Raw genomic sequence first — 22,113 nt, 5'->3', positions numbered from 1 at the left:
AAAGGTTTTATGCATGATTAACTATCAGATCTGAAACTTAAGAACTTTATTCCAATTAATCTCCGAATATCCATCGAATGGATTCTGGAGATATCTCCGTGAGGAGCCCCAAAAGAGGATAAAACCTCGGGAAATTGGACCTAGACCTTGACACCATAATAAATGACTAATGCTAGATTAATACCTTTTATGATGGATGAAAGTTGTGAATCTGATTCTTGACTTCGCAGCCACGCACACGAATGGCCTCTACGAGAAGTACACGCGAAGTCCTGAAGGATCTTCTTCCGCAACAGTGCTAGCAGCTGCAGAACACTTGAAAGCTGAAATCTGCCCGCCGGGATTCAATCAACTCTTGATCAATCGTCTTGAAGCAGATAGAGATGAGGTTTGTAAGGGAAGTAGAGGACTCAGATCTGATCTTGAATCTTCTAGATATTCACCCTGAAAACCCTATCTAAAATGGAGAAGAAGAGGAGGAGGAGGCGGGTGAGGAAGAAGGCTGCAATGGATGTGTTTTTGGTGCCCATGTTTGACCCCTTTTAATGGCCTCCGAATTTTCATTCAAAATTCAAAATTTATTTTCAGAAAACCTCTTTTAGTTGGCATATGCAAAGGAATAGGAACAACCCAAATCAGATCTCAACCAAATCTGATTTAAATTCAAATTTTAAACACATGTGCAAGAGGGAAGGAATTTGAAATCCATGCGGCAAGGTAAAACACTTCATAATTTCGAAATCACCTCTTGAAATTTGAATTTAATCCATTCAAAAACTCAGACGCCACCTTGGCTGATGGTTTGAGTGATTAAAATCATTTAACACATTGCTTAATGTTTGAATTTAAATTCAAATAACAAACAATGTCGCCATGTGTCAAGCAATGGGTCCATGTGCCATGCAATAATTTTGGTTTATTTAAAATTCATGAAATCCAATTCCATGTCACCAATAATTGCCACATCATCTGAGCCTAATCCCCTTGGGTTGCACCTAATCAAATTTGGTCAAACCCGAATTAAAACAATGCAATTTGGTTGAACCCAATCTAATCAGGTCAGACCCTGATTGAGCTCAAATTGAATCCAATTCAATTTTGGCTCATGCAAACTCAATCAAATTGAATTATTACTTTGTGTTGGACCTAATTCAATTAGGTCAATCCCTAATTAAGAACAAATTAATTTAAAATTAATTTGATCAGCTTAAGTTCTTTTTGGTTCTGACCTAATCCAATCAGGTCAAAACCCTGATTGAGCCCAAACTTGAATCCAATTCAATTTGGCTCATCCTTAGCACAATTACTCAATCAAATTGAGTTTATTAGTAATTTAATTACTAATTAATCCTTCAATAATTACTTTAATTATTTTATAAGATAATTTGCCAATCAAATTGACCAAATTACCCCTGAATGATTCTTAATCATTCATCAGCTTTCTTGATCAATCAGAAATCTTCTATGCGTGTGACCTCATAGGTTCGAACCTAAGCCGGTAGTATAGGAACAATTTTCTACACTAATCGATGTGACCATCTAGCAATGGTACCCGACATCCAGATAGGTCGAATATATGCGAAGCAAATATTCTGGAACCCTGAACTATGGTTACTGTATAATTCAATCCCTTTGACTCCTAATGCCAGGATGACTTAGAGCTCACTGTCAACCCTATAATTAGTACATCCATTATGTGATTAACTTTAGATATCCCGTGACTCCTCACTGGGATTATCCTGGCCAAGGTTTTGCTAAATTAATCACAAGACATTATCTCCTGTTTTCAGGAGGGGTCAATTCCATCTTGACTCACAACTGACTACGCAAGTACTTGCCTGCACCCAGTGACCTTCCGTCACTGAATTAGAAATTCAGGTAGTCCGGTACCAAAGTACAGTGAGTTGCTTGCTAGTCACAGGTTGCGGTCTCAGGTCAGAGGGCCAAACTTATACCCATATCCACTCGGAACATCTCTCGACAGTAGAGCGTTCCGGAATTGGTCACGTTTAGTGAAATGTACTTCTACACTTCACTTGTGTGGCATACCAGTGTCTCCACACTCCTTGGTTAAGAGGACAACCAACATATATGTCACACAACGACCTAATCTCGATAATGTTGTCGTCCTAGTAACAACATATCATTTCGTCGCAAACAAGTTTAAGGACTCAAAGATAAATCCTCCTTTATCATAACATAAGTCCTAAGGACTTCATCATATAAGAGTTCATTTGAAGATGAAATGATGAATAATGCCAAATAACACTTTATTAATTTGTCAATTCATTTACAAAATTCAAACATCAATATGCTGACGATTGACATTTAGGATACAAATTTCAACAACTCCCACTTAGCCTAATGCCAATCGGCACAGTATCTAATACCCATCTTCGACTTGTGTTCGTCGAACTCTTTGATGCCGAGGACTGTGGTAAATGGGTCAGCCAGATTTTCTTTTGTGTCAATCTTCTGAAGATCAATATCACCTCGATCGATGATCTCTCGAATCAGGTGGTAGCGATGTAGAATATGCTTGGTCCGCTGATGTGCTTTGGGTTCTCTTGCTTGAGCTATGGCCCCAGTATTGTTACAAAATACAGGCACTGGACCATCAATGGAGGGTGTCACTCCAAGCTCGGTGATGAACTTCCGCAACCATACAGCTTCCTTGGCGGCATCAGATGCTGCGATATATTCTGCTTCACATGTAGAATCTGCCACTGTATGCTGCTTGGAACTCTTCCAGCAGATGGCCCCACCCTTAAGAGTGAAGATATATCCTGACACGCTCTTGCTATCATCTTGATTTGACTGAAAACTTGAATCAGTATATCCCTCAAGTTTTAAGTCAGAATCACCATAGACAAGCCACTGATCTTTAGTATTTCTCAAATACTTAAGGATGGTTTTTACAACCTTCCAGTGGTTGCTACCTGGATCAGACTGGTATCTGCTCACTACTCCTAGTGAGTATGCCACGTCTGGTCTAGTACATGTCATGGCATACATTATAGATCCCACTGCCGAAGCATATGGAATTCTATCCATACTCTCTCTTTCTTGAGGGGTTGTCGGACAATCCCTTTTAGAGAGGTTAATTCCATGGCCCATCGGAAGATAGCCTTTCTTGGAATTAATCATACTGAACCTCTTCAGTATAGTATCAATGTATGTGGATTGGGATAATCCAAGCAATCTTCTAGATCTATCTCTATAGATCTTCATCCCTAGGATGTAAGATGCTTCTCCCAAATCCTTCATGGCAAATTGAGATGATAGCCAAACCTTTATTCCTTGTAATGCAGGAATGTCATTCCCGATTAAAAGAATGTCATCCACATACAAAATAAGGAATATAATAACTGAACCATTTGCCCATTTATAAATGCAAGGTTCCTCTTCATTCTTAATGAAGCCATATGTTTTGATTACCTTATCAAAACGTATATTCCAACTCCGTGAAGCTTGCTTTAATCCATAAATAGATTTTTGAAGCTTGCACACTTTAGACTCATCTGCAGATGTAAAACCTTCAGGTTGTATCATATACACTTTCTCTTCTAAATCTCCATTTAGAAATGCGGTCTTTACATCCATTTGCCAGATTTCATAGTCTAAATGTGCTGCTATCGCAAGCACAATCCGAATGGACTTGAGCATTGCCACAGGAGAAAACGTCTCGTCATAGTCAATACCATAGCGTTGACGATAACCCTTGGCAACCAGACGGGCTTTATAGGTCTCTACCTTTCCGTCTGCGCCCCGTTTCCTTTTGAATATCCACTTACACCCTATGGATTTAATTCCTTCGGGTGGGTCAACTAATGTCCAAACATCATTGACCTTCATGGATTCCATTTCGGATTGCATGGCTCCAAGCCATTTATCAGAGTCATACCTCTGCATTGCATCCATATATGTGATCGGATCCTCATCGTTTTCATCAAGTTCGATAGGATCCCCATCCCGGACCAAGAAACCGTAGTATCTGTCCGGCTGACGTGGTACTCTACCCAATCGCCTTAATGGTGCATCTAATATGGGTTCTAGATCTGATCTAATCAAATCCGACTCAACTGGTTCAGTAGATGGTGTCGGATCTTCTATATGTTGAACTTCTCTAAGCTCAACATTAGAGCTATTTGTTCCTTCACCAAGGAATTTCTTTTCTAAGAAAATTGCTCTATTGCTTACGAACAACTTTTGTTCTTCAGCAAAGTAGAAGTAATATCCTTTAGTTTCTTTAGGGTAACCAACAAAGAAACATTTGTCAGACTTGGGTTCAAGTTTGTCTGTCTTCAAACGTTTGACGTACGCCGGACACCCCCAAATCCTAAGGTGAGAGAGCATCGGCTTACGTCCAGTCTACATCTCATGTGGTGTTTTATTTACAGACTTACTTGGAACCTTATTTAGAATATAGCAGGCTGACTCAAGAGCATATCCCCAAAAGGATATGGGCAGATTAGCAAACCCCATCATGGATCGAACCATGTCTAACAGAGTTCGATTTCTCCTTTCTGACACACCATTATATTGTGGTGTACCAGGAGGAGTCCATTGAGAGAGAATCCCATTTTCTCCTAGATATGTCAAAAATTCACTGGAGAGGTATTCACCTTCTCGATCTGATCGAAGAGTTTTAATACTCTTTCCAGTTTGTTTTTCTACTTCATTACGATATAATTTGAACATTTCAAATGATTCAGATTTATGTCTCATTAAATAGACATAACCATACCTAGAAAGGTCGTCTGTAAACGTAATGAAATATGAATACCCACCTCTAGCATCTGTGCTCATTGGCCCACATACATCAGAATGTACAAGGGTCAATAAATCACTGGCTCGTTCACCTTTTCCGGTAAAAGGTGATTTGGTCATTTTACCAAGAAGACATGATTCACAGGTTGTCAATGATTCACAATCATTAACATCAAGGATTCCCTCTTTACTTAACCTGTTCATCCTATTCTTGTTAATATGACCTAGCCTATGATGCCAAAGGTAGACATCCGTGACATTATCTATTCTAGGGCGCTTATTGGATTTATACATTACATGAACAGGCTGTGACAAAATGTAAATGCCATTACTCAGAATTCCATTCATTACAACAACACCATTCCAAATGACATTGCAATAATCCTTTTTTATTGATATTTCATAACCATTTTTGGCCAAAAGGCCTACAGAAATGATATTCAATAGAAAACTTGGACAATAGTGACAATCACTAAGGACATTTACATGAGAGCTGAATTCAAGTTTAAGAATTCCTAAAGCTAGAACTGGAACTGGTCTTCCATCTCCAACATTCAGGAACCTTTCTCCTTCTTCAAACCTCTTACTGACTTGTAGCCCCTGCAACGAATTGCAAATATTAAAAGGACTACCGGTATCCAATACCCAGGTCGAATTATCACAAATAGAAAAATTGCAAGGTGTTATCATATAAGTACCTTGATTGGCAACTGATTGCCTACTTTTCTTAGGCCGGTTCGGATCGAGGGATGCAATGTAAAGAGGACAGTTCCTCTTCCAATGTCCTTGCTTCTTGCAGAAGAAGCACTCCGCCTTGCTCTGATCAGCCTTTTTATTCTTTTTCTGACTAGGCTGAGCATGGTGCACCTGTTTCTTTTGGATTTTATTTTTCTTTTTCCCTTTCTTAAAGGAGCGACCCTTGGATGAACCTCCCACTAAATTCACCGTCTTCTTAAGAAGTTGGTGATCATTCTCAAACGTCTGTAGTAACCCCAACAATTGGTGATAATTCACTACAGGTTTCGTCATACGAAAATGAGTGAGAAAAGGACGGTATGATCCAGGCAATGAGTTTAGTATGGCATCCTTCCCCAATTGATCATGAAGGGGAAAGCCAAGAGAGCTTAGACGCTCGATCAACTCAATCATGTACAGTACATGATCAGTTACCGAGGTCCCATCTTTCATTCGGGCGCTGAAGATGGCACAACTAGTTTTGTGCCTCTCAACGTCGTCAGGAACGCCGAATGATTCATTCAACACTTGAATGATATCTTCCGGCTGCGTATTCTCAAAACGCCTACTAAACTCATCACTCATTGCTGCCAACATGATGCATCGAACAGTGATCCGGTCACTGAGCCATTTCTGATAAGTGTCTCTGGCCGATCTTGATGCATTAGCAGCGGGCTGCTCAGGTGCTTGATCCGTTATCACATAAAGGATCCTCTCATGCTCTAGCACTATTTTCAGTTTTCTATGCCAATTATTGAAATTTGGACCAGTCAACTTGTCATTGTCCAACAATGAGCGAAGTGATAAATTAGTGGCTATTTCTGCATAAAAAGAAAATTTGGCTATTAGTATATGAATTGACTAAACACAGTAGACTTGGACTTTAGTCTAAAGATATTCCCACTATTTTATACAAATTGGTAGCCTCTACCTCTAATTCGAAAAATTACTCCTAATTCTTTAGTGGGCACTAGAACCCAATAGATCCCATATAGGCCCGAGTGTGGCTCGGCCAACCCATATGCACCTATTGGTAGGTTCTTAACCAATTGCTTCACCAAGCAACTTCTAGTGATGATTTTGCCCTAGGTTTTCCGGCAGGCGTGTGGCGCCTCCACCGAATACCCTAGTCAGGTCCAATCATTAAATGATAGGGTTAAGTCTAATCAATTAATAGACGACTAAGCCCGAGTGTGGCTCGGCTCACCTGACCGCCTATTGAAGGTACACTTAACTCATCATATATTGAATGACAATTCCAATGCTTGATAAGTACCAGGCGTGTGGTGCCTCCAATAATTATCAAAACATTGGACCCATTATCACCCAACTTAATGGGAGGCTATGACCTAGTTATCTCCATAACCATTTCATTTTAAGGACCTAATAATTTTAGAGGATTTCATAATTAGGATAGATGAGAAGATCCGGTTAGTCTAATTTCTTCCACTGACTTCACCAAATCAGATTAGACTCAAACCGGTTAAGGAGACACCTAAATCAGTCATACTGATTTTTCTTAAGGCATGGGCTAACTCGAATCATTAAGTGATACAATCAAAATGTGATTGACCATGTCGGCCAGGTAAGTGAGATCGGTGGAAGGGATATGCCATTAACTCGACAAAAACGAATCAGCGCGAGTAGCTCCCAATTAAAAACCACCGGTCAAAACTGCCAAACTTACCTTAGACACCGACTGGTTAATCAATTTCGATTTGATTACTCAAATGACTCGGGCTACACCTCTGAGCCTAAATCAAGTTCCATCTTGGTCTAATCAAAGACATGGAATTGATCAATCTACAACTATTGTATTTAACCTAGAGTTTTCTTGACCTAATCTAGTTACTACTTAATTAGATTTGATCAATTAACTCTAATTAGACCATGTTTGATTCTAACCTTAGGTCTAACCCAATCCTAAGAACTTGATTCAAGCTAACCCATATGCCCAAAGAATTATGCAATGTCAATTAATTGAGTTACAATTCTATTTCATAACACTTAATTCTCAATTAAGTTTAGACTTATGAAAGTTTTGATCATTGCATATTTCTTTTTAATTACATATTAATTACAATCTTTCAGTTCTTAAAACATATTTTCAGATATGAGTTTTTGTAATTAATCACATGTAATCAGATTTAATTCATGTTTAAGTCATTATGTTTTATGTTCATGCATCACATATACATAACAACATGAATTAATACAAACAACATACATCTTATGTATTTATTTTTTTTTAACTTTTATTTTCAGATCTGATTTGTTCATTAAAATCAGAGATCATATGAATCATAAACTTTATTTAGATCTAATCTAAACAATATTATGATTTCAGATTTATTCATGTTACTAATCCTAACACAAACATGCATCATATGCATCCAAAATTTCAGATCTACTTAATCATGCATAATCAGCAATTAAATCAATCATAAAAAGCACTTTAGATCTAATCTAAACATGTTAATGATTTCAGATTTAATTGCAAGAATTAAAACATAAAAGTTTAAATATAAACCTGGCTCTGATACCACTGAAAGTGAATCCTAGGTTCTTCGGTATTTAGCATGCTGAATTTTTTTTTTTTTTTTGAAAACCATGGCTGAACCTGATCGGGTTGCCTACGTACCCCTTCATAAGGGGGATCAAGCCATACGTAGTTCTTTTTAAGTTTTAAAATGCAGCGGAAAAACCGAATCAAACAATTTCATTCATGCATGCTTACAAGATCAAATCTAGAAATCAGCACCTTAAGAACATATAGGATTATGCCGGAATCGTTTAAACAATTATGCTAAAAGTTTTATGTATGATTAACTATCAGATCTGAAACTTAAGAACTCTATTCCAATTAATCTCCGAATATCCATCGAATGGATTCTGGAGATATCTCCGTGAGGAGCCCCAAAAGAGGGTAAAACCTCGGGGAATTGGACCTAGACCTTGACACCATAATAAATGATTAATGCTAGATTAATACCTTTTATGATGGATGAAAGTTATGAATCTGATTCTTGACTTCGCAGCCACGCACACGAATGGCCTCTACGAGAAGTACACGCGAAGTCCTGAAGGATCTTCTTCTGCAACAGTGCTAGCAGCTGCAGAACACTTGAAAGCTGAAATCTACCCGCCGGGATTCAATCAACTCTTGATCAATCGTCTTGAAGCAGATAGAGATGAGGTTTGTAAGGGAAGTAGAGGACTCAGATCTGATCTTGAATCTTCTAGATATTCACCCTGAAAACCCTATCTAAAATGGAGAAGAAGAGGAGGAGGAGGCGGGTGAGGAAGAAGGCTGCAATGGATGTGTTTTTGGTGCCCATGTTTGACCCCTTTTAATGGCCTCCGAATTTTCATTCAAAATTCGAAATTTATTTTCAGAAAACCTCTTTTAGTTGGCACATGCAAAGGAATAGGAACAACCCAAATCAGATCTCAACCAAATCTGATTTAAATTCAAATTTTAAACACATGTGCAAGAGGGAAGGAATTTGAAATCCATGCGGCAAGGTAAAACACTTCATAATTTCGAAATCACCTCTTGAAATTCGAATTTAATCCATTCAAAAACTCAGACGCCACCTTGGCTGATGGTTTGAGTGATTAAAATCATTTAACACATTGCTTAATGTTTGAATTTAAATTCAAATAACAAACAATGTCGCCATGTGTCAAGCAATGGGTCCATGTGCCATGCAATAATTTTGGTTTATTTAAAATTCATGAAATCCAATTCCATGTCACCAATAATTGCCACATCATCTGAGCCTAATCCTCTTGGGTTGCACCTAATCAAATTTGGTCAAACCCGAATTAAAACAAAGCAATTTGGTTGAACCCAATCTAATCAGGTCAGACCCTGATTGAGCTCAAATTGAATCCAATTCAATTTTGCCTCATGCAAACTCAATCAAATTGAATTATTACTTTGTGTTGGACCTAATTCAATTAGGTCAATCCCCAATTAAGAATAAATTAATTTAAAATTAATTTGATCAGCTTAAGTCCTTTTTGGTTCTGACCTAATCCAATCAGGTCAAAACCCTGATTGAGCCCAAACTTGAATCCAATTCAATTTGGCTCATCCTTAGCACAATTACTCAATCAAATTGAGTTTATTAGTAATTTAATTACTAATTAATCCTTCAATAATTACTTTAATTATTTTATAAGATAATTTGCCAATCAAATTGACCAAATTACCCCTAAATGATTCTTAATCATTCATCAGCTTTCTTGATCAATCAGGAATCTTCTATGCGTGTGACCTCATAGGTTCGAACCTAAGCCGGTAGTATAGGAATAATTTTCTACACTAATCGATGTGACCATCTAGCAATGGTACCCGACGTCCGGATAGGTCGAATATATGCGAAGCAAATATTCTGGAACCCTGAACTATGGTTACTGTATAATTCAATCTCTTTGACTCCTAATGCCAGGATGACTTAGAGCTCACTATCAACCCTATAATTAGTACATCCATTATGTGATTAACTTTAGATATCTCGTGACTCCTCACTGGGATTACCCTGGCCAAGGTTTTGCTAAATTAATCACAAGACATTATCTCCTATTTTCAGGAGGGGTCAATTCCATCTTGACTCACAACTGACTACGCAAGTACTTGACTGCGCCCAGTGACCTTCCGTCACTGAATTAGAAATTCAGGTAGTCCGGTACCAAAGTACAGTGAGTTGCTTGCTAGTCACAGGTTGCGGTCTCAGGTCAGAGGGCCAAACTTATACCCATATCCACTCGGAACATCTCTCGACAGTAGAGCGTTCCGGAATTGGTCACGTTTAGTGAAATGTACTTCTACACTTCACTTGTGTGGCATACCAGTGTCTCCACACTCCTTGGTTAAGAGGACAACCAACATATATGTCACACAACGACCTAATCTCGATAATGTTGTCGTCCTAGTAACAACATATCATTTCGTCGCAAACAAGTTTAAGGACTCAAAGATAAATCCTCCTTTATCATAACATAAGTCCTAAGGACTTCATCATATAAGAGTTCATTTGAAGATGAAATGATGAATAATGCCAAATAACACTTTATTAATTTGTCAATTCATTTACAAAATTCAATCATCAATATGCTGACGATTGACATTTAGGATACAAATTCCAACAAGGCGTTCACGGCTTGGATCACGGAGGAGGATGGCGTTGAAGATGCGGACGCAGGCGGCTTGGATTTTCCTTTCCCTCGTAAGATGGGAGCTGGGAGACACCAAGTTCTGTCCAATTAGTCATATAGATAAAAAAATAGTATGATATGAAATTTGGCTTGTAGACGGGTCATCTATTCTGGCTGGAGGTCAAGTGCAATTCTTTCAAGTCATGGGTCACCCAGCACCTTATAGTTATGATATAGCCAATTTAGATTTGCCCAAAATTATTTTCCAAAAGCACAAAAGAAATGGACCCGATTCGGACCCAAACCCGACTCGGATCCGAACCCGACTCGGACCCGATTTGAAGTCAAATTTGTACTCAATGTGCATTTTATCTCTAATTTATACTAATCTATGTTAAACCCAAATATAATATTAATCCAGTAAATTTATCATTATCGGTTAACAATAACACTAATTTTAGTAACATGTAGGTCGCACTTTTGTGCTCTCATCACAACCCCCAACTAGCTTATTGCTAGTCTCTAGCAATTCAGTGTAAAAATGATAAAATGAGAGGGCAAAAGTGTTATTTATTATATAAATATCCTAAGATAAATACTCACTTTCGTAGAGCATTACGATTGCACTTAGCATGTGCAACAAGCCGTTAAACCCCTAGGTTACCCTAGTGGACGAGTGTTGTCTCGTAAGGATTTGCAGTGAAGTTACCCACAAACTTCAATCCCATAATAAAAGTTGGTTTATGAAATGAAAGTCTTATTTCAAGTACATAACTGATAAGAATTTCAAAAGCACACAAGGTTTTAATTACTAAGTAGCCCAATTTCTAGGTTAGTATGCAATTTAAGTTGAAGTTATTAAGTTTTCCGTTAGTAAGTTGTAAGACTTATTGATACTTGAGTGCTCAATGAAGTTTGGACCATGCACAAGCTAAGGTTTTGGATCTCCAAAATATCGCTAATATTAGTAGTTTCCAAGAATTGGTCGGACAAGACCTATTTGCTGATTCAAAATTATCTTTTCTGCAGGATTTCGAGAGTTGTGGATGTTTACTTTAATACCTCTTGGGCTTTATCTGTAATATTCCAGTTTACTCGAATTTTTACAACGACGGCTTTCACACTATTGTCTTTCTTAAGGTCAATATATATTTTTTTTTATTTTTTTTTTGTTAAAGAGAAGTGATAATGTATATATTGTGCACTTTTACTCCTGTGATGATTCCTCCATGTAGCGAGCAATTAGTCGACAATTCTCACATCAGTTGGCATGAGGTGTCGGGCATCAAGACTTCCCTACGGATCTATGCTCGGGTTTCTCATCACAAGCCCGCTGACCTTTGACAATAGGTAGCCCTTTTCGATGTACCTGACTAAATCCACCATTTTTTTTTTTGGATCAGAAAAAGATGGTTCATTAGGATTCGAGGTTGCTACCATATTCTCAACACAATGTCGAACCTATACCTTAGAAAATGCAGGCCAGATGTGTTGTGAAATTCAAAGCACTAATTAGCTTACAACTCACTAAAAGGAACTTAATAAAAAGAACTCACTTTGCACTACTTCCAACTAGTCATTGGGCTCTTAGATTTTATATACCTTGTGTGTTGTATATTTTTTTTTTCAAAAATTTTAACTAAAATTTTTTTTTATATAAAATTTCAAATTCAAATGCGTAAAAATACCCCCAAAACTAAATCTAACATTGTCCTCAATGTTAAAGAAAATTTAATGCAGTAAGAGGACAGAGGAGAGGTTACCTGATATGGGTGGGTAAATTAAAAATTGGGGCAAAATCCCCCAAACCTGCATGTTAGTATTTTTTTTTTTATAGATGATATTTATATATTGGGTTGCCTCCCAAGAGCGCTAAGTTTTATGTCTTCAGCCAGACAATTCTAATTCATTCATGATAAACAGGGTCGGTTAGAAGTGTCTCCTCAACTTCTGGACTCAGATACTCAAGGTATGGTTTTAAACGATGTCCATTGACTTGAAAGGACCTACCATCCTTGGTATTGCATATTACTACTGCACCATGCGGGTACACTTTCTCTACTGTGTATGGGCTAGTCCAGCGAGATTTAAGTTTTCCAGGAAATAGATGTAATCGAGAATCATATAGAAGGACTTTTTGTCCTTGGTGAAATTCCTTATGAATGATCATTTTATCATGCATGATCTTCATGCGATCTTTGTACTTTTTGGCACACTCGTAAGCATCGTTTCTAATTTCTTCAAGCTCATCGAGTTGAAGCTTCCTATGTTCTCCTGCTTTGTCAAGATCGAAATTTAAATGTTTAATAGCCCAATAGGCCTTGTGCTCTAACTCAACAGGTAAATGGCAGGCCTTGCCATAGACAGTTCTATATGGAGACATTCCAATTGGTATTTGTAAGCCGTCCGATATGCCCACAGTGCATCTGTTAGCCTAAGAGACCAATCCTTCCGAGATGTATTAACAGTTTTTTCAAGGATGGTCTTGATCTCCCGATTGGAAATTTTGACTTGTCCACTTGTTTGTGGATGATATGGTGTACTGACCTTGTGATTAATGTTGTACTTTCTCATAAGGGCTTTAAAGATTTTATTACAAAAATGTTTCCCCCCATCACTAATGATAGCACGAGGGGTGCCAAAACGAGCAAAGATAGATTCTTTAAGGAACTTGATCACCACTTTGTGATCATTGGTCTTACACGCGATAGCCTTAATCCATTTTGATACGTAGTCAACTGCCACAAGAATGTATTGATGCCCAAACGACATAGGAAAAGGACTCATAAAATCAATACCCCAAACATCGAAAATTTCTATAATTAAGATAGGGTTCAGGGGCATCTCATTCTTTCTCGAAAGTTTTCCTAATCGTTGACATCGATCGCAAGATTTACAATAGTCATGTGCATCTCGAAAAAGTGTGGGCCAATAAAATCCGCACTGCAAAACTTTTGCAGCAGTTTTCTTCCCACTAAAATGACCACCACAAGCATGGTCATGACAAAAGAAAAGGACATTCCTTTGATCGTGTTCAGGGATGCATCGTCTGATGATTTGATCAGGACAGTATTTGAACAAGTATGGTTCATCCCAAAAATACCATTTTACACGAGCTAGGAAGCGGAATTTCTCTTGTTTGGTCCATGAACGGGGCATTCGTTCAGTAACTAGATAGTTGACTACATCAGCATACCATGGAACATTGGTATGGGAAATCATCATTAATTGTTCATCAGGGAAGGTCTCGGACACAGGCATGGATTCTCCGGATGATTCGACAATTAATCTGGACAAGTGGTCAGCTACAACATTTTCATATCCCTTTTTATCTCGTATTTCAAGATCAAATTCTTGAAGTAATAGGATCCAACGAATGAGTCTTGCCTTGGCATCCTTTTTTGTGAGAAGGTACTTAAGGGCGGCATGATCAGAATAAATAAGGACCTTGGATCCTATCAGATAGGGACGAAATTTGTCAAGAGCAAAGACAACAGCCAACAACTCTTTTTCAGTTGTAGAATAGTTAAGTTGGGCGTCATTCAGAGTTTTGCTCGTATAATGAATCACGTGGGGAAGCTTCCCCACTCGCTGACCTAGGACGGCACCTATGGCATAATCAAATGCATCACACATGATTTCAAATGGCAGATTCCAATCAGGGGACCTTATGATGAGTGCTGAGGTTAGTTCAGACTTTAGTCTTTCGAAAGCAGTTATACAAATTGACGAAAAATTAAAAGTAGCATCTTTCGCCAACAAATCGCATAAGGGTTTCGACAATTTACTGAAATCCTTGATAAAGCGGCGGTAAAAACCCGCATGCCCTAAAAAGGATCTGACTTTCCTAACAGTTTTGGGAGGTGGTAACTTGGCAATTAATTCTACTTTGGCCTTATCCACTTCAATTTCCCTTTGTGACACAATGTGTCCTAAAACAATACCTGATTCTACCATGAAGTGACACTTCTTCCAGTTAAGAACTAAGTTTTTCTGTTTACAGCGTTCTACAACAAGTGTCAAGTGGTGTAGACATTCCTCAAAATTGGATCCAAATACAGAAAAATCATCCATGAAAACTTCTAAAAATTTCTCCACCATGTCGGAGAAAATACTCATCATACACCGCTGGAATGTAGCCGGTGCATTGCATAACCCAAAAGGCATGCGACGATAGGCAAAAGTGCCATAAGGACAGGTGAATGTGGTTTTCTCTTGATCCTCACGTGCAATTGGAACTTGATTATATCCAGAATAACCATCAAGAAAACAGTAATGAGAGTGGCCAGCTAGACGTTCTAACATTTGGTCAATGAAGAGTAGTGGGAAGTGGTCTTTCCTAGTCATGGCGTTCAGCTTTCTATAGTCGATGCACACTCGCCATCCAGTTTGGAATCGAGTTGGGACTAACTCATTTTGGTCATTCTTGATCACAGTAATTCCAGATTTCTTGGGTACAACTTGAACTGGGCTCACCCACTGACTATCAGAAATAGGGTATATAATCCCTGCATCTAAGAGTTTAATGATTTCAGCTAGAACTACATCTTTCATGACTGGGTTAAGTCACCTTTGTGGTTCTCTAGAGGTTTTTGCATCCTAATCTAGATGAATTTTATGTTGGACCACAGAAGGGCTAATCCCCTTAATATCAGCTATAGACCAGCCGATCGCTTCTTGATTTTTCTGAAGGATATTTAACAACTTCTCTTCCTGTTCTTCAGTTAAATTTGATGCAATAATAACAGGTAAGGTGTTGTTGTCCCCTAGAAATGCATATTTTAGGTTTTCAGGCAGATCTTTAAGTTCAAGCTGGGGAGGTTTGACACTTGAAGGTACTAGCTGGGATTCAAGTATAGGTAATGATTCAAATTTAGTAGCCCATCTGCTAGTATCCATTACAGGAATGGAATCTAGTAATGCATTAACCTCCTGATTCGACTCTCCTTCCTCACAATCTTGACTGAATTGGGCCAAACATCTTTCTAGTGGATCAGAATAACTTGACTCCTCGAAGAACTTGCTGATTATGTTTTCAATCATGTGAATTTCTTCTAAATCGTCCATCTCAGATGGTTGATTACTACTGTGAAAGACATTGAGTTGGACGGTCAAGTTTCCAAATGCTAAGGTCATTATCCCATTTCGTCAACTGATCACAGCATTTGAAGTGGCCAAAAATGGTCTACCAAGGATTACCGGGATGTGACTTCCTGGGTTTTTCACTGGTTCAGTTTCGAGGACTACAAAATCCACAGGGTAGTAAAACTCATTTACCTTTACAATTACATCCTCTACAATTCCCTTAGGATACTTCACAGTCCGATCTGCTAATGACAAAGTAATATTTGTGGGCTTTAATTCCCCCAAACCTAGTTCGGTGTAGACAGAATAGGGTAATAGGTTTACACTTGCTCCTAAGTCTAATAGGGCTCTCCGAATGATGGTTTCTCCTATTTTAATTTCAACAGTGGGGCAACCAGGGTCCTTGTATTTTGGGGCAATCTGCTGTTGAATAAGAGATGAGGCTTGTGCAGCCATCACAGCTTGCCTAGGAATACTGGTTTTTCTTTTCACCGTGGTTAAGTCTTTTAAGAATTTTGTATAGGAGGGGATCTGTCTGATGGCATCTAGGAAGGGTAAATTTATTTGAACATTTTTAAAGACTTCCATGATTTCATCGTACTGAGATTTTTTCTTTGAGTCTTGTAGTCTACTAGGAAAGGGAGCCTTAGGTGTGTAAGTTTCTATTGGTTTCTCCTCTATTCCTTGTGTTTCCTGTTCTTGTGTCTTTTTCTGGGTGGGGTTTGGCTCATGCTTTTCTTCTTTTTCTTGCACAAGAAGTTGGACTTTGTTGTCCACTTGCTTGCCAGACCGTAAAGTGGTAATTGCCTGGACTTCATGGTTAGGGTTTCCATTAGAATCAATCTGAAACTGGCCTCTCGGTCCTTGATTCTGTTGCCTACTAGGGTTAGTTATTGGCTGACTTGGCAATTCACCTCTCTTCCTATCCCCTAGAGAGTTAGCTATTTGGCTCAGACTAACCTCAAGTTTTGCAATCGCTTGCGCATAAAATTGATTAGTCTGGGTTTGAGCTATGTTGGTCTGTTGTTGCTGTTGGATAAAGTCTTGTTGCTGCTTCATCATGTTAGCCATCATGGCTTTTAATGATATAGTTTGCTGAGGGATAGGGGCACTATAAGTAGGAATAGGTGGAGCCAATGATTGGTTTATTTGTGATGGACCTATCCTGGAAAAATTCTTCTGAAAACCTGGTGGACCACCTTGATGTTGAATAGGTTCATTTTGCTTGTATGAGAAATTTGGATAGAACCTATTATCAGGGTGGTAGACTGGGCTGAATAAATTGGGAGTGGGCTTCTTGAAGGCACTATATGAGTTAAGAGCATTTGCCTGCTCAGCCTTAATGTTGGATAAACTAGGACAACACTCCACTAGATGCTCAGAACTATTACACAAGATACATAAACTATGTGACTCGTGATCCACTTTCATGATGGGATTTAACTCTTTATATGAACTCGGACTAGTGGAAACAGTGAAAGCATCAAACTTTTTGCTTAAGTTGTTCATTCCAGTCACCAGATTGGACATGACATTTTTGAGTTCTGGATCTGCTTTCATTTCATAATTACCTGATTTTCTAGACCCGAACTCATCTCTATTTACTTCCTCACCATAGCTACTCCAATTTTGGGCGTTCTCGGCTAAGTCAACAAGAAATTCATAGGCTTGATCCGGGGTTTGGTCCATGAACCTACCTTTGTGCATGGACTCGATCATGTTTCTATGTGCCGGAGGTAGTTCTTTGTAAAAGAAATGTACTAGATCAGCCTTGTCAAGCCCATGGTGGGGGCACTTGACCAAAAGATCATGGAATCTTTTCCATAGTTGGAAAAATTCCTCCTCAGATTTTTCTCTAAAAGTTCTGATTGCATCCTTAATTTTTTCAGTTTTTACCATGGGATAGAACTTAGCCATGAACTTCCTAGATAGTTGTTCCCATGATGTGATGGAATTTGAAGCTAGGGAATACAGCCATGCAGCAGCACGATCCTCTAAAGTCATGGGAAATAACCTTAATTTAATACCCTCTTCATCTAAATTTTGATTTCTAAACGTTTGACAAATTGTCAAAAATTTGTTTAGATGAATATAGGGTTGTTCACTCTCGAACCCATGAAACTTGGGTAACATGTTTATTGTTGCAGGCCGAATCTCGAATTGGGCTGCATTATTAATTGGTAATACTATGCAAGTAGGGGGACTAGCGGATGCGGGTGCAAACAATTCATTTAGGGTTCTAATATGTTCACCCATTGTAGAGATCGACGGTTGGTTTACAGTTCGCAGGTTGTGATGAAAAGTTCTGTCAATCTCAGGATCAAATGGGGTTAACTTATCCCTTAATGACCTTCTACCATGCATACATTATCAACACTTCATTAGATTTGACTCCTACAATGAACGAAATCCTGAAAGAAGAGAAGGGCTAGACACAGATGACCACAACCAACACCACACAACAATTTGACCCTATTAGTCTTAGAACTAAGTGAGATTTAGTAGCTTCTTAAATCTAGTTGCACAGAGATGTATCAGGTTAAAAAGTTTCTGAAATTCTCTCCTAGATTAGACAGCTCCAAATCTTCCTTTCAGATTAAGCTTGAGCTTACCAGTTAAGCAATCCAGTAATCAGTGACCAGAAAAGTCCCGGGGTGTGTGGTGGTGCCAGAAGGGATACACCGATACCACAATACCCGTAACAGTTCTCACTGTTGTAAAACTTTCCTAGACATCACCAATTACTAAATTCTCACTGGAGTGGCTTTCAGCCGCTTCTTTCCAAGAGCCTAATTGAGCTCGAAAACCCTAAGGCCAACGTCTAATTTGATTTTAATTTAATTTGGCTTAGGATAAGTATGCAAGGTGGTGATTTTTGGGCTAAGGACAGGTAATGACTTCCCGACCTTATCTTTCTAATGGGTTTTGCCCTTAATTACTTTATGCAAATGCTTAATACTAAATGCAGCAAATAATCAATATATATATATTTTTTAAAGTTTATGCAATGTCATTAGGTTGTATTGATTAAATGAGCAAGCAAAAAAAATTTTTATTTTTTTTATTTTTTTATAATTTTTTTTATTTTTATTTTATTTTTTTTATAGCAATAACTTGAATGTAAACTAAACACAATTCTTATGCGTCAGTCAATCTCCGAATGCTCGTTGAATAAGCTCTGGAGATTACTCCGTGAGGAGTCCCAATAGAGGTATGATAACCTCGGGGGATTGCACCCTATCAATTACTAGCAAAAATAATAATTTTTTTTATATTTTTTTTGATTTAATTAATTTTTTTTTCTTTTTAAATTTCAAATTTCGAATCTCAGAATTCAAATTTTGAATTAAAAAAATTTTGAATTTTTGATTTTTTTTTAATTTTAATTTTTTTTTGAATTTTAAATTTCGAATTTCAAATTTCAGAATTTAATAACTACGAAATTATTAACTAGAAATTATCAAAATAAGAAAAATTAATAAAAATAAAAATAAAAACTTACTACCGGAGTACGTTCACTCCGGGCATCCAAAATTTGATTTGATCTTCGTGATCGTTCTTGCTTCTCGATTTGCCTCCCCGGCAACGGCGCCAAAATTCTGTTTGTCCTTTTCTGTCTAACTAAAAATATGCTAAACAGATCATTGTTAGAACCGACGAACAAAGTTTAATTTAAATTTTTACTCTTACCTGTTCTACTCGAAGAATAGCGGTTGTAAGAGGTCGATCTACAGGGAGGCGGTTGGAGTTGCATAAAAATTAGAACATTCATCCGGATTCAAAATCGACTTTTGAATGATGGAAGAAAAAACATTATGTCGGGGATATTGACTGATTTCCTGGTCTACCAGAGAATTATTTTTTTATTGAAATCAACTAGAGGACATATACTTAGATTTAAAAAGCATTTATATATTTAATAAAAAAGAAAGCTCTGAACTAAAATGGATGAAAACAGTGCTAGGAATATTGAAGACTAGAACATCGATTTCATGAAAGAAATTTTAATGTATTAAAGAAAGATTACAGAATCTGAGGAACGGAAATTAAAAACAACATAAATTAAAAACTTTAGCATAAATAAAACTCTTTATTAAACTAAATCTGAAAATCCCAAAACAACATGTTTCATAATAAAACTCTTACTAAAAAAATTAAAACATTGCTTTCAATTAAACTAAAGAAATAGGAACAACATAATGCCCAAAATCACTAATACACAAATTAAAAACATAACTTCTAAAAAATAAACAACAAAAACAATAAGAAAAAAAAAAACTAAGGAAGCGTGATGCTCTGTTTTCAAATATGAAAACAGAGCATTACTCTTCCCCTCTTTCTTCTCTCACAAACAGAACGCTCCCCTCTTTCTTGGGCAAAAACCAACCGAGCACACCTCTCCTTCCCTGGTTCTTGGCCTCAACCCCAAAACCGAGCCCCCCTCCCTTCCTCTTCCTCCTTCTCTTCTTATAGCCGCGGACGGACGCATGATGCGGAAGGGAGATGGCAGACGCGGTGAGGACGCGGGGAGGAGTCGATCACGGACGAGATCCGGGCGGAAGCTTCGTGGACGGCTGCTGGGAGCTGAAGCGGAAGGTGGGGACGCGCAAGAGGCGGAGCGGGATCGCCGGAGATTGGAAGGAGCTGGATTGTTGCAGCTTCGCTGGGAGGCACGGATGCGTGATTCCTTCTTTGGGCGCCGGATTTGGGGCGTTCATGGCATGTGAGAGCTGGCAGCGATGGGAGAAGAGGAAGAATGCTGGGATTCCGGTTCGTTGCTGGCACGGTGGCTGGCACGGTGAGAACTTCCTTCTTTGGTTGCTGGGAAGGAGCGGAAGGTGGTCATCCGGGATGCTGAAATGGAAGAATTTGGCTGGGATGAAGGAGTGGATCACGGCTGGGGACGCGCTGAAATGGAAGAAGCGATCATCCGAGATCGATGGGAGGATGCCGTGGACGCTGGGATGTGCGGACGGTGTGGCTGGCTGGCGGGCTGAGGCGTTGATGGCGTGATCCGTGGACGATGATTCGGGAAGGAAACCGGGATCATTTGGAGGTTGCCGCGGGATCATGGTGTTGAAGACAGGAGGCGTTCACGGCTTGGATCACGGAGGAGGATGGCGTTGAAGATGCGGACGCGGGCGGCTTGGATTTTCCTTTCCCTCGTAAGATGGGAGCTGGGAGACACCAAGTTCTGTCCAATTAGTCATATAGATAAAAAAATAGTATGATATGAAATTTGGCTTGTAGACGGGTCATCTATTCTGGCTGGAGATCAAGTGCAATTCTTTCAAGTCATGGGTCACCCAGCACCTTATAGTTATGATATAGCCAATTTAGATTTGCCCAAAATTATTTTCCAAAAGCACAAAAGAAATGGACCCGATTCGGACCCAAACCCGACTCGGATCCGAACCCGACTCGGACCCGATTTGAAGTCAAATTTGTACTCAATGTGCATTTTATCTCTGATTTATACTAATCTATGTTAAACCCAAATATAATATTAATCCAGTAAATTTATCATTATCGGTTAACAATAACACTAATTTTAGTAACATGTAGGTCGCACTTTTGTGCTCTCATCAGAATCCTGGTGACGGCGCCGTGATCCTTGAAGAGCAATAGTGGGGATTACGGCCTCGGGACACAGGCCCATCTGGAGGGAGTGTCGATCGAGTGTGAACTCGTGGAGGCGGCATAAGAGAGGCCTCCACTTGCTGCAGACTTTGGACTGCTGTGGCTAGCGCTTGGACTTGCTATACCAGTACGTCGAACTGTTCAGGTTGGATCTGCGGAACCTGATCTGCCGGAGGCCTCGATGGTGGATTCTGGACCGAGCGGCCAAGGCTTGGTGCATGATGTCTGGAGGCATTAGAAGCCCCTCTGCTCCTTAGTCTAATGATCACAACTCGGGCCCTTTCTCTAGTGCCAACTGTTATTTCTAGAAATCGGACCCGGGGGGTGATCGCAAATTAGGAGGAGGAGCTTCTGCTGCAGTGCGATGGCGGACGGCTGTCTCCGGCGAACCTGCAAGAAGCCTGGGCTGAAAGATCCGGCAAAGGCCCTCCGATGCTTAAGTCAGAGAGGGATCTTTAGATATTTTAATGGAGAGATCTTTTCTGGCAAGGGGAGAAGATGTCTCTCTCTCCGGAGTCCCCCCCTCTTTATAGGAGGAGGTGTAGCGGTTATTCGCAATCGGATGTGATTGTGCAAATTTTGGATTAAATAAATTATCTTAGATGGCACGGAATTTTAGGCTATCTAGCAATCGGTTGAGATTGCAAGGATTCAAATGTTGACAGTTGTTGTGGCGGAGTCTACGGGATTTGATCCCGAATATGGAGGATTTCATGACCC

The sequence above is a fragment of the Phoenix dactylifera genome, unplaced genomic scaffold (assembly GCF_009389715.1).
Source record: "Phoenix dactylifera cultivar Barhee BC4 unplaced genomic scaffold, palm_55x_up_171113_PBpolish2nd_filt_p 000615F, whole genome shotgun sequence".
NCBI classification, from domain to species: Eukaryota; Viridiplantae; Streptophyta; class Magnoliopsida; order Arecales; family Arecaceae; genus Phoenix; species Phoenix dactylifera.
This window is presented reverse-complemented; position numbering follows the sequence as displayed.